This window comes from Pseudorasbora parva, chromosome 22 (assembly GCF_024679245.1).
Source record: "Pseudorasbora parva isolate DD20220531a chromosome 22, ASM2467924v1, whole genome shotgun sequence".
Lineage (NCBI taxonomy): Eukaryota > Metazoa > Chordata > Actinopteri > Cypriniformes > Gobionidae > Pseudorasbora > Pseudorasbora parva.
In genome coordinates this window covers 31,688,489-31,704,495 of record NC_090193.1, presented here as the reverse complement: position 1 = coordinate 31,704,495, position 16,007 = coordinate 31,688,489, and positions in this window count along the sequence as shown.

The window sequence follows — 16,007 nt, the reverse complement described above, 5'->3', positions numbered from 1 at the left end:
AACGGCATTTACATGCACGGCTAAAGCCCATCTAAAATGGGCCTAGTGACGCCACTGCTTTATATTCAAACATCTATCTTTCTTTGTGTTTCACACATAACCAGATGTGTGCAGACAGGATTAAAGCGTGTTTTACAGTTCAGAGCAGACAAACTTAAGACAAATGTCTGAAAAAAAAGAAGATCAACAGAGCTCCCTCCGCCGAGGTCACCGCCTGCACCTGCAGTGCTCCACTTTCTGTGCTCTTTGGAACCCTTTAAAATAATGAGCCAAAGAGTTCACAAAACTTCAAATCAGACGCTTTCCTTTTCACCCCTTTCTCAACTGAGATCAAAGGAGAGTTTGAGAGAGAGTGCCGTGGCTTACGACTTTTAAAGATATAAACAATGGCTTGTTTTATTCTGTTATTGTGGTTTTTTTTTTTTGTGTATTCGGAAGGGTGATAGGGAAAAACAAAAAAAGTACCATAGTATTTTTTGGAAATGTACCATTATTTGTAATAAATTGAAAAGGTTGTTCTACAAATACACTATATTGCCAAAAGTTTTGGGATGACTGCCTTTACATGCACATGAACTTTAATGACATCCCATTCTTAATCCGTAGGGTTTCATTTGGAGATGGCCCACTCTTTGCAGTTATAACAGCTTCAACTCTTCTCAGAAGGCTTTCTATAAGGTTCAGGAGTGTGTTTATGGGAATTTTGACCATTCTTCTAGAAGCGCATTTATGAGGTCAGGCACTGATGTTGGACAAGAAGGCCTGGGGTTGAGGTCAGGCCAGTCAAGTTCCTCCACAACAAACTCACTCATCCATGTCTTTATGGACCTTGCTTTGTGCACTGGTGCACAGTCAACCGGAACGGGCAATCCACAAACTGTTCCCAAATAGTTGGGAGCATCAGATTGTCCAAAATATCTTGGTATGCTGAAGCATTTAGAGTTCCTTTCACTGGTACTAAGGGGCCATTCCCAACCCCTGAAAAACAACCCGACACCATAATCCCCCCTCCACCAAACTTTACACTTGGTACAATTCGCCCAGGCAAGTACCGTTCTCCTGGCAACCGCCAAACCCAGACTTATCCATTGAATTGCCAGGCAGAGAAGTGTGATTTATCACTCCAGAGAACACGTCTCCACTGCTCTAGAGTCTAGTGGTGGCGTGCTTCACACCACTTCATCCGACGCTTTGCAAGGCTTAGATGCAGTTGCTCGGCCATGGAAACACAAAGTTTGTGTTCTTATATAAATCACGGAGAGAACTTTAGAGAATTTTTTAATAAAATCACGCTGCATGTGTGAGTATTTGTGTTTGTATTTGTGTTTGTGTTTTCTGTAGTTGTTTGGCCTGGATCCCTTGTCCTGTCTTTGTAAGCTGCAGTGGTGAAGGCAGTTGATTTATTTAGCTATAATTGCCTAATTCAACTGGTGTAAGTCCACTCAGAGAGACTCGTCCCCTAGTTCACTGTCTCCCTCAGTGGAACAGTCCAGCAATGTAACACTGTCAAACCCAAATAGTGCCTGATGTGATTGATCACCTCCTCTCCAGCTTTACTTTCCGGACAACACCAGAGCAAATGTTATTTCAACTGAAAGCTGGGGATTTTAAGCAGGTGCTGTTGAGAGGAATAGTTGGTCCCTGATGTAAAAGCTTCAGTTTGTGTTGATGCAGCCTGTCCAATCAGAATGTCTGAAGGTCATTTATAAAATATTAGTTTTTTAACGGCATGCTTTTTTGGAAATTGCCTTGTAGCACTGGACATATACACACACACACACACACACAAACACGGTTCCAATGTTTTATGGGGACTTTCCATAGATTTCCAATTATTTTTATACTGTAAAAACACTGAAATATTGTGTGCTACAGATTTATGGAATGAATCTTCTTATCTTTTTCCTACTTGTGTTAATTTTTTTTTTTTCAACTTTAGGTGCTCTTTAGGAAACTTAATGGGCAAATAAAAACCTCATTACAATCATTAAAATTATCATTAAATTATATGTCGCTATACTTTGGTTTTACCGTTTGATGCAGTAACCGTACCATGGTACCATCATAGTATGTTTTTGTAAATGTTTCAGGACAGGTCCATCACTATCTGATGTGTTTCCAACAACAGCACCTCAAGACCAGATATTGAGATTTGAAGTCCTTGCACTGGGATTGCATGTTTATTCAACTCCACCTGAGGCTAAAAAGATAAGGTGGAGGTGAGGGAAAATAAGTGAGTCACGAGATAGCCAGATCTCAGTAGCGATTTCTCTTGAGCTCTGTGCTATACCTTCTGTCTTTACCCAACTTCCTATGCCCCTCATTTACATTTCATTATTTAGCCTGGAGTGCTGTGTTGCAGCATCGGCTGCATCTGCCTCCATAGCAACAGTGTAGCGCTATGTTTGGCAAAGTGACTGCAGGAATCTAAGGGAGCATTATTCAGTCTCCCATCTGTCAGTCAACCGAGCATGCCTGCCTCTCTTATGGACTTGTGTGCAGACCTCGATTTCTCTTTGAGCAACATCCCTCTGATGGCACGACGTAATGAAAACCCCAAAGCCATGAATCTTCAACAAGTGGAACAAATAAGAAAAGGTACTACACCTCACAGTTTTACAATATAATATGATATTTGTTCAGATGTTCACTACATAAAATAGCAGTTGAGTGAATCAATCCCAACCAAAAAAAAACAAGAAATCATATTTTGCATAAAATATTGCATTTCAATCAGCTATGATAACATTATTTTTGCTACAATTAAGCATATTTTACCCCCAGATTTGGGACAGAGTCTGCACAGCCCACAATCTCGCAGATGCAGAACAATTCATTATGTTGATGTGAAATAAACAGTTATGGAAATGTAGAAATTCAAGCTAAAGCTCCAATCTCCTCCCGAAAATCCAACAAAAGTCAGTTAGTGCCTCAGTGACAACTTCACTCAGAGAAGCCGTCATTCTCAGCTGTCAATCATGACGTCACACACCCGTTTTTATAGCATTAAATAACTAACTAAAACTAAACTTTTTTTTAAAAAAAACACTTGAAATGAAATCATGATGATTAAAAACTGCCTAAAATCAAAGAAATCAACTTTGATTTTCTTTTAAATATATATATATGAAGTATAATTTGATCGTTTAATTTATCTCGCATCCATAAGAAAACACGGAGGGGCGGGGGTTATGAGCTATACTGGGACCAACCACCAGGGGGCGATCGAGGCGGGAAGGCTTCAGTTACTTACAGGAGTGCTTCAGGCTTGGTTCAGTACAAGCGGCAACCTCCCCCAGTTTGAAGCCAATACAGAAGTCATTTAAACTGCAATTCATCAACTGGCCACTGGGGACAGGCTTCAGAAGGGAGCAGAATCTCATGGAGCGCCATGTTAAAATTCCCAACTTTACAGCAGAAAAAAAACATGTTTACACCCTGGTACAAACTGTGGTTTTGGTCTATACAGCTAATTTTGCCCTTCATGACAACTGTGATCAGGGTGATTTTTTTTATATCTCATTTGTTTACATTATATAAAGCCTTAAAGTTCTGCATAATTAAGGGTGTGGTCACTTTGAGTGACAGGTGGATAGCCATTTATCCGCTGTCTGTTAGTCATTGCGTCACCTAAGCTCCACCCACATCCCGCCTCTTTGCCCATTTTCTGTTATCCGGGCGTGATGAGGGATAACGCGCTGGCAAGATGGCGATGGCCAGCTCGTCTCTACTTTACACTTCAGAACTGCTTATTGGAATCCTATGGGTGACGTCACGGACACTACGTCCATTTTACAGTCTATGGTTCAGTACTGTTCAGTTACAGTACAATTTACATTTAAAAAGCAGACAGAAAAGTAACTTAAAAGTTACTTTCCGTAGTAAATAATACCTTTTGATATACAGTAATTTGTAAAGTAATACAATTATTTTTAAAATAAGTAACTATAACTAATAACTAACTTTCAGTTACTTGCCCAACATTGCTTATTACACACACAGGGATGCGCAGCAGCACAAAAACGTGTCTAAATATTACAAAATAAAAGGATTCCTCTCCGAAGAAGCGTTTATCTTTCTGATTGCATATTCTGCCAGCAAATCCAGCATGGTGTAAGCTCAACTGTCTTTTAAAGGGAATGGGAGATGAGACCCTGAATCTTTTATTGCACATTACGTTCAAAACACACCAATGACTCATTAAAAGAATAGGTAAAACCATTTTAGACCATGTGCCAGGCACACAGACCGTTTTTTTTCTTCTGTTGTTAAACTAGCAAAAATGGGTTCAGACATGTCCTAAGTGCACCTTCATGTGCTTCAGACAATGCACTTTGATTTTTAAAATAGGGCGCTCAGACTGTATGTGAATGCAATGCCTCCTTTATTTTCTTTTTGTAAAAAAAAATATATATATATATATTCTTTTTTTTCCTTTGAATTTTGGGGTAAAATGTGAACTGAGCTGCTGAACTGCTATGATATTCAAATGTGTTTGTGATATTCATGTCTATTGTGTCAATACAAATCTTCAGTAGAATGAGTGTGAAGAGATTTGGCTTGCTGTCCATGATGGATGGAAGAAACTAGACATAAAAGTGCTTAAGAAATTCACAGGAGTAAGTAGGTAAGCCGACAGTTAATAAAGTTAAACCTTTGACAAAAACATTTACAAAATGACACAAAAAGTGCTTTCAGAATTGAACACAGAGATTTAATCAGACTGATGGCAAGTAGAGCTGTACATTTACATAGTGCCTCTTCACACGCTACAGTCCAGCTGCAAACACATTGGTTGAGAAATACATGCGTTTAGTAGTGTGATCAAGTACTTGTCAGTCCATTGAAATAATGCATTTTTATTTTTTTCATATTAGAGAATGAAATGGTATTATAAAAGGTTAAGGAAACTGAATTATAACTAAAATAGCATTAGAGTTGCATGGAAAACAGTGCATTTATTAAGGTGACTTTTTAATCAATTTCGTCACATCAGACATACAGCAGTTCTCACTCTTGCTTTATTTTATTGTTTTAGCACATCTGTGTTCATGCAGCATATTTTCATGGGTTTAAATCACACCTTTATTTCAGCGATTTGTCACACTGACTGGCTGCCGTCTGTTGCCTGGATCTCAGGAGAGTGTATTAGAGCGAGTATGAATGATATTTCCGTCTATGACAAGTACATCTCATAAAGTTCACCTTCGGTGGAAATGAGCCTTTTTCAGCAGTTTGCGTGCCTTTAGAAGAGGGTTAGCCAAGCTACAATTCATTGAGAACAACAGAAAGGCACTCAATATTCATTTGTGTGATTTTATTTTGATAAAAATAAAACACCATTCTTTTAAACCAACAGCCGCAGTGTCAAGGAAGTCGGCCTGCAAAGAGAAATTACCCAGTTTAACGTTTTTGTTGTTTAATTTAAGTTATGATAACTCAACATGAAATGCTTGTTAATGTGGAGCTCCACTGAACATCTACTGCCGAGCATGTGCAGGTTCCTCACATCGGCACCTTCAGAAACCCTGACGTTCTTCTTTCAGCATCATCTCTTTCCTGAGTCACACGCTCTCCTCCGTCTCAGAATGATCTCAGCCAGTCGGAAGATGAATTTATGCAACGTGAAGTTCAACATGCCAGCCTTTGCGCGCATGTTCGCGAGTTCTTATGCAAAGCCATAGCCTGCCAAGCTGATTGAGTGGTTTTCACAATAAATTAGCAATTGTAATCTTGAGCATTTTAGAGGAACAAGCTGTTGCTTCCTCTTCGTTTCTCTCTCTCTCTCTTTCACACACGCACACTTTCCAATCTCTTTCTCTCTCTCTCTCTCTCTCTCCCTCTTCCACTTAACTCTGGGTCTTAGCTGTCTTCATACATAATTAGGGCACGCCAAGTCACATTACCTGTCTGGTTTTTCAGCCCTCATTTTCTTTTTCTGTCGTTGATGTGTCAGAGAATATTCGTCAAAGTACCCCACTAATGGAATCGAGGGAAAGCTCAAAATTAAAAAAGATTTATGACATTTTGCTCCTGAACTTTTTCCAGTCGCCTTTCTTGTTCCCCCCACCTCCTCTTTCTCCTTCCAACCAACTCCATTAAATCCCTTTATATTTGATAAGAACATAAGGGCTGCATTGCAAACCATTCAGTTTGAGGTCGAGTTGTTCTCACCTGGAGTGTAAGTGTGTCACTGCAATTCACTCGATAAAACCTCAAAATGGCCACCAGTTCTGACTAACTTATCATTTTAGAGACCAGCGGGGCTCATGTCTTGTGTCTTATGTATTCACACAAGTGCAGTGCTATTAAAACAGGAAACAAAATGCTCATAGAAATTCTTAAATATGCATTTTGACCTCAAGAGAGGACTTTCAAATAGCCGTGGTTATTTCAGTCCTGTCTTAGTAAAACATAATAATTACAGTACAGGACAAAAATAACATTATTCACTATCAAATTTCACCAAAATATTGATCAAAATACATTAAAAATGGTGACACAAATCTCACTGGTTCTTGCATGTCAAATGACAATGTTTGAGCTTTGTGTCGCAATATTTGATGTAGTCGGTGTACATTTTTGTTAATTGAAGCAAAGTGGAAATTTAATGAAATTCATCTGAAGAAAAACTTAAAGGGATAGTTCACTCAAAAATGAAAATTTGACCTGTTCATTTCATTCCACCCCCCCCCATTTTCATTTGGTCCTTTTTGTATTTTCCTCTTGAGTGCTGCACACTTTAGTTTTACTTCTATAGAGAGAAAGAAAGCGAGAGAGAAAGAAAGCGAGAGGTGCAAAGAGAATATTTCTCATGTCTGCCATCACTTTGAGACAAAGCCTCTGTGTGTGTGTGCAGATAGACCTCTCTCTCCTCACCGATCTCATACACAGACGTGTGTGCGAGCACGCAGGAGAAAGCTGATAGGACAGGGGAATGATGTGGGCCAGTGGCCATTGTAATGCTGTGTGCTGCGTGTGGCAGTAACAGCTTCACCTCAAGGTCAACTTCCTGTGAGGAGAATACACATCAGACCAGTTGGGGCTGGAGTACACCTTCTCTCCTTCTCTCTTTATCTTTCGAATACTAAATATGTGCACACCGGTAGTCAGAAAAGAGCTTGAGACTTCATGTTAGTAAGGGAGAATGTACATTTCACATTATTATGTACGCTGACTATGTTATCGTACTTTAACGTGCATGGCTACTTTCCAATACTACTATTCAAAATTTTGATCAAAATGATTCTTTTATTTAGCAAAAATGCATTGAATTGATCAAAAGTCACAATAATTGTGTAAGTATAATCTATTTTAACATTGGTAATAATAATGTTACTTGGCCCCAAAATCTGAATATTATAATGATTTATGACATATTATGTGACTCATGTGGAGTAATGATTTTTAAAAGTAATGATGGCGTAATGATGTTTGAACATACTTTGTAAATTAAACTAGAAATCAGTTATTTTAAATATATTTAAACTGTTATTTCACTGTATTTGCAGCTTCACTGAGCATAAGAAAGTTCCTTAAAAACCTGAACGGTAGTGTAACTAAACATGATATTGCCACCTGATATAAAAACTATTCCTGATTTTAAAATGTTTTCTTCCAGACTTAAGACATGGTTAAAGATAAATCGGACTTGTACTCACTTATAATATCATGATTATATTTTGTATGTTTGGAAGTTATAGAGTATAATTGTTTGAGTTTTATTAATGTATGAATCAGTTTTTAGATACTTTTTTGTATTTATTGTATTTGATTGTATAAAGGCCCTTCTAGGGACAAGTGTTGCAAATTAGCCTTAGGCTATATACCCTGTGATACAGACATCAGATTGTTTAGTTTAAATGATCTATGTTGGTGGTATCTGTCCCTATCAAATAAATTATTAAATAAAATAAAAAAATAAATGAAATATTGTTCAGGAATGTTATCAGATAGCTTTTCCCAAGATATTTTTGGCAAAAAAAATGTTGTTAATATTGTAAAAAATTATTAAACACTGTTGAAAATCCATTTCCTGTAGCTTGTGTTGTTGTACTTGAGACCGGTCTTGGTCTTGAGACCGGTCTTAAGACCCTTTTTTGAAGGTCTTGACTCGGTCTCAGACTAGAGGACTCTGGATTTTGTTTCAAGACCAATCATGACCACAACTGCTCACTAGCCAAACCTTGACATCTTGCTTAGGACAACAGTAAATTAATATTTAGAGGTTGTTGTAATGAAATACTTTTCCACTCAAGTGATTGACCAATCAGAATTGGTATTTTAATGAATAAAAAAATGGTTTCTCTTTTCTCTATTCTCTTGTTGTTCGAACCACAGAAAATCACGGGAAAAGGTCACTTTTTTCCTCAAATGTTCTGATGTATACATTTATAGAAGCCCATAATAGCCATAATCATTGGCACATTAATGCACATGCATGTATTTCTGAAGCACATGGCTCCAGCTAGTGCTGCAACGTGTCACGACGGGGGCCACTAAACCACCTGAAACCTTAATTTGTTGTGATAGTAATTTTCTCTGCTCCATGCTGGCCTAAGATACAATCTGTACCTAACCTACCGTGAACATACAAAGAGAATGAGGGTGAAAAAAAAGAGAAAGAACAAGAGAGAGACAGCCATGATTCATTTAACATGGCTCCAGCACATTCAGAAACTGCTTTTCTTCAGGGCAAAACAGGCCTTTTTGACCCAGCGTGACACGGCTGGACTTGTTTGAAAACAAAAAGGGGAAAGAGTACATGGTTCAATGACTTCCCAGCTAAAACGCTATCATAGCTTTAGCTAAAGCCGCGTTTCCACCGCAGGAACTAGGAACTTTGGGAAGGTACTCGCTGTGTTTCGACCGCAGGGACCGGGGTCTAAATGAAGTTCCGGGTAAAAATGTCCCCCTCAGAAAGTCCCTGCTCATGAGGTAGTACTTTTTCAAAGTTCAGGAACTTTTGGGGGTGAGACTTGGGCACTGAACATGCTGATTGGTTGAGTTCTCGCAGCATTTTGATTGGTTGACATGCTGATTTTATTTCAACCACCATTTTTAAAAATCTGTTGCGGTGCACGTTGTAGAGTTGTTTGCTATTAGAATAAACAATGGAGAAAGTACGACAGATGGACCGATGACAAGGTTCAGGTTCTATTAAGCTGATATTTGGAGGACGTAATCTACCCGGAACTGGAAAGATCCACGCAGTCCTACATTACCAGAGTAATCTTCACTGTACTGTAGGCCGTGATGGAAAGGCAGAAAAGTTCCTGGGGAAAAGTGCAAAATTTAAGTGAAAACGAAGTATTACATTCTGAAAAGATTTTTTCCACGAAACGTTCTCCCATCTAGCGGTGTAAAGGTATATGACCATCCAGTGAATAATAGTTTCTATTCCTCTCAATTCTGATTTCGTTTGAACTCCTACGGTGGCGATTTAGTCCAAGATTAACATGGCAATCCCCCTCTTCACATTCGACACGGTGCCATCGAGTGTTAAAACACGAAGGGCGAAGCTTGATTTAACAGGTATGTCCCTCTTTGGCTAATGTACTTTCAAGATGGAGGGGAAACATGGCGACCGGCATTCGAAACCCCTCACCCGTATGTATTTTCAATGGCATATTATAAACTTACGAGAATACTTTAATACTTGAAAGAAGTAAATATACATTAATGAGAACATACAGTATTGTTCAAAATAATAGCAGTACAATGTGACTAACCAGAATAATCAAGGTTTTTAGTATATTTTTTATTGCTACGTGGCAAACAAGTTACCAGTAGGTTCAGTAGATTGTCAGAAAACAAATGAGACCCAGCATTCATGATATGCACGCTCTTAAGGCTGTGCAATTGGGCAATTAGTTGAAAGGGGTGTGTTCAAAAAAATAGCACTGTCTACCTTTTACTGTACAAACTCAAAACTATTTTGTACAAACATTTTTTTTTTCTGGGATTTAGCAATCCTATGAATCACTAAACTAATATTTAGTTGTATGACCACAGTTTTTTAAAACTGCTTGACATCTGTGTGGCATGGAGTCAACCAACTTGTGGCACCTCTCAGCTGTTATTCCACTCTATGATTCTTTAACAACATTCCACAATTCATTCACATTTCTTGGTTTTGCTTCAGAAACAGCATTTTTGATATCACCCCACAAGTTCTCAATTGGATTAAGGTCTGGAGATTGGGCGTGCCACTCCATAACATTAATTTTGTTGGTTTGGAACCAAGACTTTGCCCGTTTACTAGTGTGTTTTGGGTCATTGTCTTGTTGAAACAACCGTTTCAAGGGCATGTCCTCTTCAGCATAGGGCAACATGACCTCTTCAAGTATTTTAACATATGCAAACTGATCCATGATCCCTGGTATGCGATAAATAGGCCCAACACCATAGTAGGAGAAACATGCCCATATCATGATGCTTGCACCTCCATGCTTCACTGTCTTCACTGTGTACTGTGGCTTGAATTCAGAGTTTGGGGGTCGTCTCACAAACTGCCTGTGGCCCTTGGACCCAAAAAGAACAATTTTACTCTCATCAGTCCACAAAATGTTCCTCCATTTCTCTTTAGGCCAGTTGATGTGTTCTTTGGCAAATTGTAACCTCTTCTGCACATGCCTTTTTTTTAACAGAGGGACTTTGCGGGGGATTCTTGAAAATAGATTAGCTTCACACAGACGTCTTCTAACTGTCACAGTACTTACAGGTAACTCCAGACTGTCTTTGATCATCCTGGAGGTGATCATTGGCTGAGCCTTTGCCATTCTGGTTATTCTTCTATCCATTTTGATGGTTGTCTTCCGTTTTCTTCCACGTCTCTCTGGTTTTGCTCTCCATTTTAAGGCATTGGAGATCATTTTAGCTGAACAGCCTATCATTTTTTGCACCTCTTTTATAGGTTTTCCCCTCTCTAATCAACTTTTTAATCAAAGTACGCTGTTCTTCTGAACAATGTCTTGAACGACCCATTTTCCTCAGCTTTCAAATGCATGTTCAACAAGTGTTGGCTTCATCCTTAAATAGGGGCCACCTGATTCACACCTGTTTCTTCACAAAATTGATGACCTCAGTGATTGAATGCCACACTGCTATTTTTTTGAACACACCCCTTTCAACTAATTCAACTAATTGCCCAATTGCACAGCCTTAAGAGCGTGCATATCATGAATGCTGGGTCTCATTTGTTTTCTGAGAATCTACTGAACCTACTGGTAACTTGTTTGCCACTTAGCAATAAAAAATATACGAAAAACCTTGATTATTCTGGTTAGTCACATTGTACTGCTATTATTTTGAACAATACTGTACATTTTTGAAAGAACTAAGTGTTTTTAGCTAAGAATAAACTAAAAAAGTTACACAGTGTAGCTTTAATGTTCTCAAAACTTTAGCACAACATTTTTTTTTTATACATCGTTCATGGAATGTTTTATTTCTGAAACGGATGTCTAATATCATCTAATGTTTATGAAATGTCACTACTAATAAAATAACGTTCTGCCATCTTGTATGCACCTTCATTTCCTTCCAAACCTGACTTCTGTAGGATAAGTTCACACTGTTCTTATCTACATAATGCAAGAATATAGGCCAGAATCTTTTAGCTAGGACAAATATGCATCGTAAAAGTGAGTCGATTTAGACAAATATGTCTGAGAAATGAAGTAATGTAAATGTAAATATGACTCAAATGCTATATTACAGATCTTCTGAAGCCATGCGATAGCTCTGTGTGGGGAACGGACTAAAATTAATGCCATTAATCACTGGCAACTCTACTTCTGCATATTCAAACAGGTTGCAAGACACATGAGAACCAGCGGCGGTTGGTGTCACCAGGAATATTAAAATGATATTGGAGAGGTAAGCTTGTACCATGACATTTTTCAAGTACCTTGCTAATGATATATGTCAAAATACCATCCTGTTATTATCTGATAGCATCCCTGCATGCCTTGGTATCTCTGCAGTTCTCTTTTATGAGGAATTGTATAGTCTTTTTGATTTATATAGGCATTCCATCTTAAACCCATATACATTTTTTCCTCATCGAGCGAGGATTGACAGCCACACTTCACATAGCCCAAGGTAATTTTCCCCTGTCTGCACTCTAGGTGTGCATTTGGTATGATAATAGCCAGATAATGTTATTAAAGGCTCATATATTATGGCTGATATGCCTGAAAGCTCAAAACAAACCCAAGAGTATAAAAATGAACACATTGAATAATGGTTAAAATGGGAAGTGTAATTCCAGACATCTGCTTTCACACTTAGCTCGTGACTTAGATGACCACACAAAGACGTTTTGATGTGTAGAACAAAAGTCAGATTATCTAGCCAAAAATGTTAGCAAATCTAGCAAAAGTAAACATCTTTCCACATTTAATTGTACGCATGTAAAGTTTTGAGATGTAGTTGTTTATAGACTGATCGTGTTCACACACAATCGAGTCCATCTTCAGCAATATCTGTAATTAAAAAGCATTATTTTAGTTTAAAGACGTTGGGCCTCATTCATGAAACTTTCGTAAATATATGAGCACATTCTGAGTAATTTGCGCGTAAAATTGATCTTCACGAAAACTCTGCTCCAGATTTACAAATACTTCGTATACCTCGGATACGTTAGTTAAACCTGTGTATGTTAGTGAATTCCAAACATGTGTCAAGAGGATGCGCGTGCGTGCTTATTCATAATTTGCATATTCCCCACCCATGCGTTACAAATGCAAATGACGAGACCAGGAACGCTGTGGACTTCTTTCTCAGGTTTGGATCCAGGATTTTGCATAAATGTTGAAGAGACTAATTGGCCATATGACTAGCAATAAATATTAAATTATCGTGTGTCCGCCAAAGCATTAGCCTGACAAGCCAGACCCACATTAAGATGTTTGGTCTGGAAACTCACCATTGACAGGGCTCAATCCGAGGGGCGGGATAAACGGTTGTCTTTCAAACTCCCTCTGCATGCGATAGGATAGCGCTACAACCAACCAGAGCAACGAAGGTGAAACAGAGCTTGAGTGATAGATTAAACATTCACCGTATCCGGTCAGCAAAACTCCGAACACATCTTCCCTTTTTAAGAATGACTTCAGTGCCGTTCTTTGTTCTTTTCTCAGAGGAAAGCTTAACTCCAAGTCTTCCAGAATCGCAGTCAAAGCTGATTCGAAAGACCGCCGTTCGCCAGTTTCAAGAAATGCAGTAAAAAAAAAGCAGTATTAACTTCTCTATTATTGTTGTTCGGTTCGTGTACAAGTCAGCTGATTGGTCGGTGTAGTTTTTGTCCCGCCTCTCCTTCACTGTGATTGGACCTAACGTTAAATAGTACAAACAAAACAAAAAAGACGGGGTAAATCAACTCCTGAAATATTATTATGGTAGGCCTGCTCTACATAGTGCATCAAAATGCAATGTCATCAGTTTGCCTAAATTAGAACACAGAACGTTCAAATGTTTTACACACCATTTACTCATGGCAGGGAGCAGGTGTAAATTTCTTTCGTACCAGCTAACATTTTGAAAATACAAACATTTTCTTGAAATTTACGTCAGAGCGGCTTTACGAACGATTTACACACAAATTCGTTCTGCTCGTGTTTCATGAATGAGGCCCATTGTAACTAATAAGATGTCTCTTCACTCTCTTTCAAGAGCTTATACACAAATACTTCACAAATACAGCTTTTTAAATATGTAATAATATATAATTATTAATACACTCAAAACAGTGACTTGAATTTTTTAAGTTGAAATTACTTTAAATTACTTTAAATTTTTAAGTTGAAATTACTTTTTTAGATGCGTCAAGTGGTTGCACACAACTATATTCAGCATTTGTTTTTGTTTTGTTTTTGTTTGTTTTTTACAGTTTAGCTATATCAAAACTGTAAAAGAAATAAAAGAAATTTAAAAGAAATTTAAGAAAAGCTGACACAATTTCTTTGAGTAAATACAAACCATTTAAATTTGTCACTGTTACATAATATTTACAGTTTACTTAATAATGTTATATTAAATTTAATTAAGTTTAATATTTAAGGTGAACACATTTATCAATTTAATTTACCTTTAAAACTTATAAATAACAACAAGCATAATAGAAATAAAAGACAAAAATAGCTCACTGGATAAACTCAAATTTAATTGACAGCCGGAAATCCATTCAGTGAATTAACCACAAAATTACAGAAACTCCTCAATGCCCAACTCCTAATCCAGTCCCTTGCAAAGCATGCTGGGAACTACAGTTCCACTTCCCAGTTAGTTATGTCAGCACAAATATTTCATGTAGTTTTAACACAAATTAATTAAGTAAACTTCAGTTTTAAATATATTAGGTTGATTGAACACAATTAAATGGTCTCAAAATTAAATATGTTTAAGTAAACATAATTTTAATGTGTCATATCTATGAAGGGCCTGAGTATTTTTTTATGTGTCTGTATTTGTGCCAAAATCAGCTAAATGTACAAATTTGATTACAAACATAATTATTAATATGAACATGTTAGCGTTTGTAAGTGTACTATATTGTATAGCAATTTCTTAAGTACTCGGAAAGCGATTGATTCTGACCTCGCTAACCTTGAAGTAGGCCTTAAAATGTAGCTTAAAAATTTCACCATGTTCAATTTTTCATCCCTTTTAAAGTAAAGAACCCATCCAATAGCGCATGAATATATTGGACGGACTCTTAGAGGAGATTAGATACTCTCTGTCGCTCTCATCCTGAGCCTCTCTGTATGTCAGCAGGACCCAAAGCTTTTGTGTCCCGTTCTGAATTGAACTGGCGTGCAATTAGAGTCTCAGTCTGGCCACAAGGGGGCAGAACGTCTCTCCAAATGCTCACTTAGGTCTTAGAAAGTTTCTAATCAAACAAACGTGTTATTCACTGCCTCTGACGGACAGCCTGTCCCCAACAGTCAAGAAGACTCTCTAATTAGAGACTTTGTAGAAGATTGGTAATTCAAATTCAGAAAGATTTTAATTGCTGCCATGTTGGTGGTTTAATAAGCAGATTCAGTGCCTGACTAATGCACGGCCATGAACACACACCCTCTCGCATGTGGACGTGCACACAAACCCACGCACTTGCAAATGCTAAAAGCATGCAAATCTATTCCGTAGAGCCCACTGACCACTCTTACGAGCCCCCTACACAAACACCACCACCACGTCAGGCAAATTACATTAGAGGACAGAAAACATCAGACAGACTCTCTGCTACCATCATCCCTTTCATGACTGAGCACACAGTGCTGAACACTTCATACAATGACTCAACCTTTTTCATTGGAACCCTGTTGCTTCAAGTGGACTGAAAATCAGAGAGTACCGGTAATTATTCCTGCATCCCAGAAGCTCTTATAAACTGCTGGTGCATGCTCTCTTTAGTACCAAATGACAAGACAGTTAGATGCTTATTCCGGCCATGAATCATCCATTCAAGGATGAATAGACCTTATGATAGACATCTTAAACTAATTACACTTTGCTTGATTTTATGTGATGTTTCATGGTGGACAATAATTTCAGCAAACACATCTTTCTATTTGGACATATCTAATGCAGGGGTGTATAGTGCATTGCACTGTATTGTATTGTATTGCTGTATTATACACTCAACTAAAGGATTATTAGGAACACCATAACAATACTGTGTTTGACCCCCTTTCACCTTCAGAACTGCCTTAATTCTATGTGGCATTGATTCAACAAGGTGCTGAAAGCGTTCTTTAGAAATGTTAGTCCATATTGATAGGATAGCATCTTGCAGTTGATGGAGATTTGTAGGATGCACACCCAGGGCACGAAGCTCCCGTTCAACCACATCCCAAAGATGCTCTATTGGGTTGAGATCTGGTGACTGTGGGGCCATTTTAGTACAGTAAACTCATTGTCATGTTCAAGAAACCAATTTGAAATTATTAGAGCTTTGTGACATGGTGCATTATCCTGCTGGAAGTAGCCATCAGAGGATG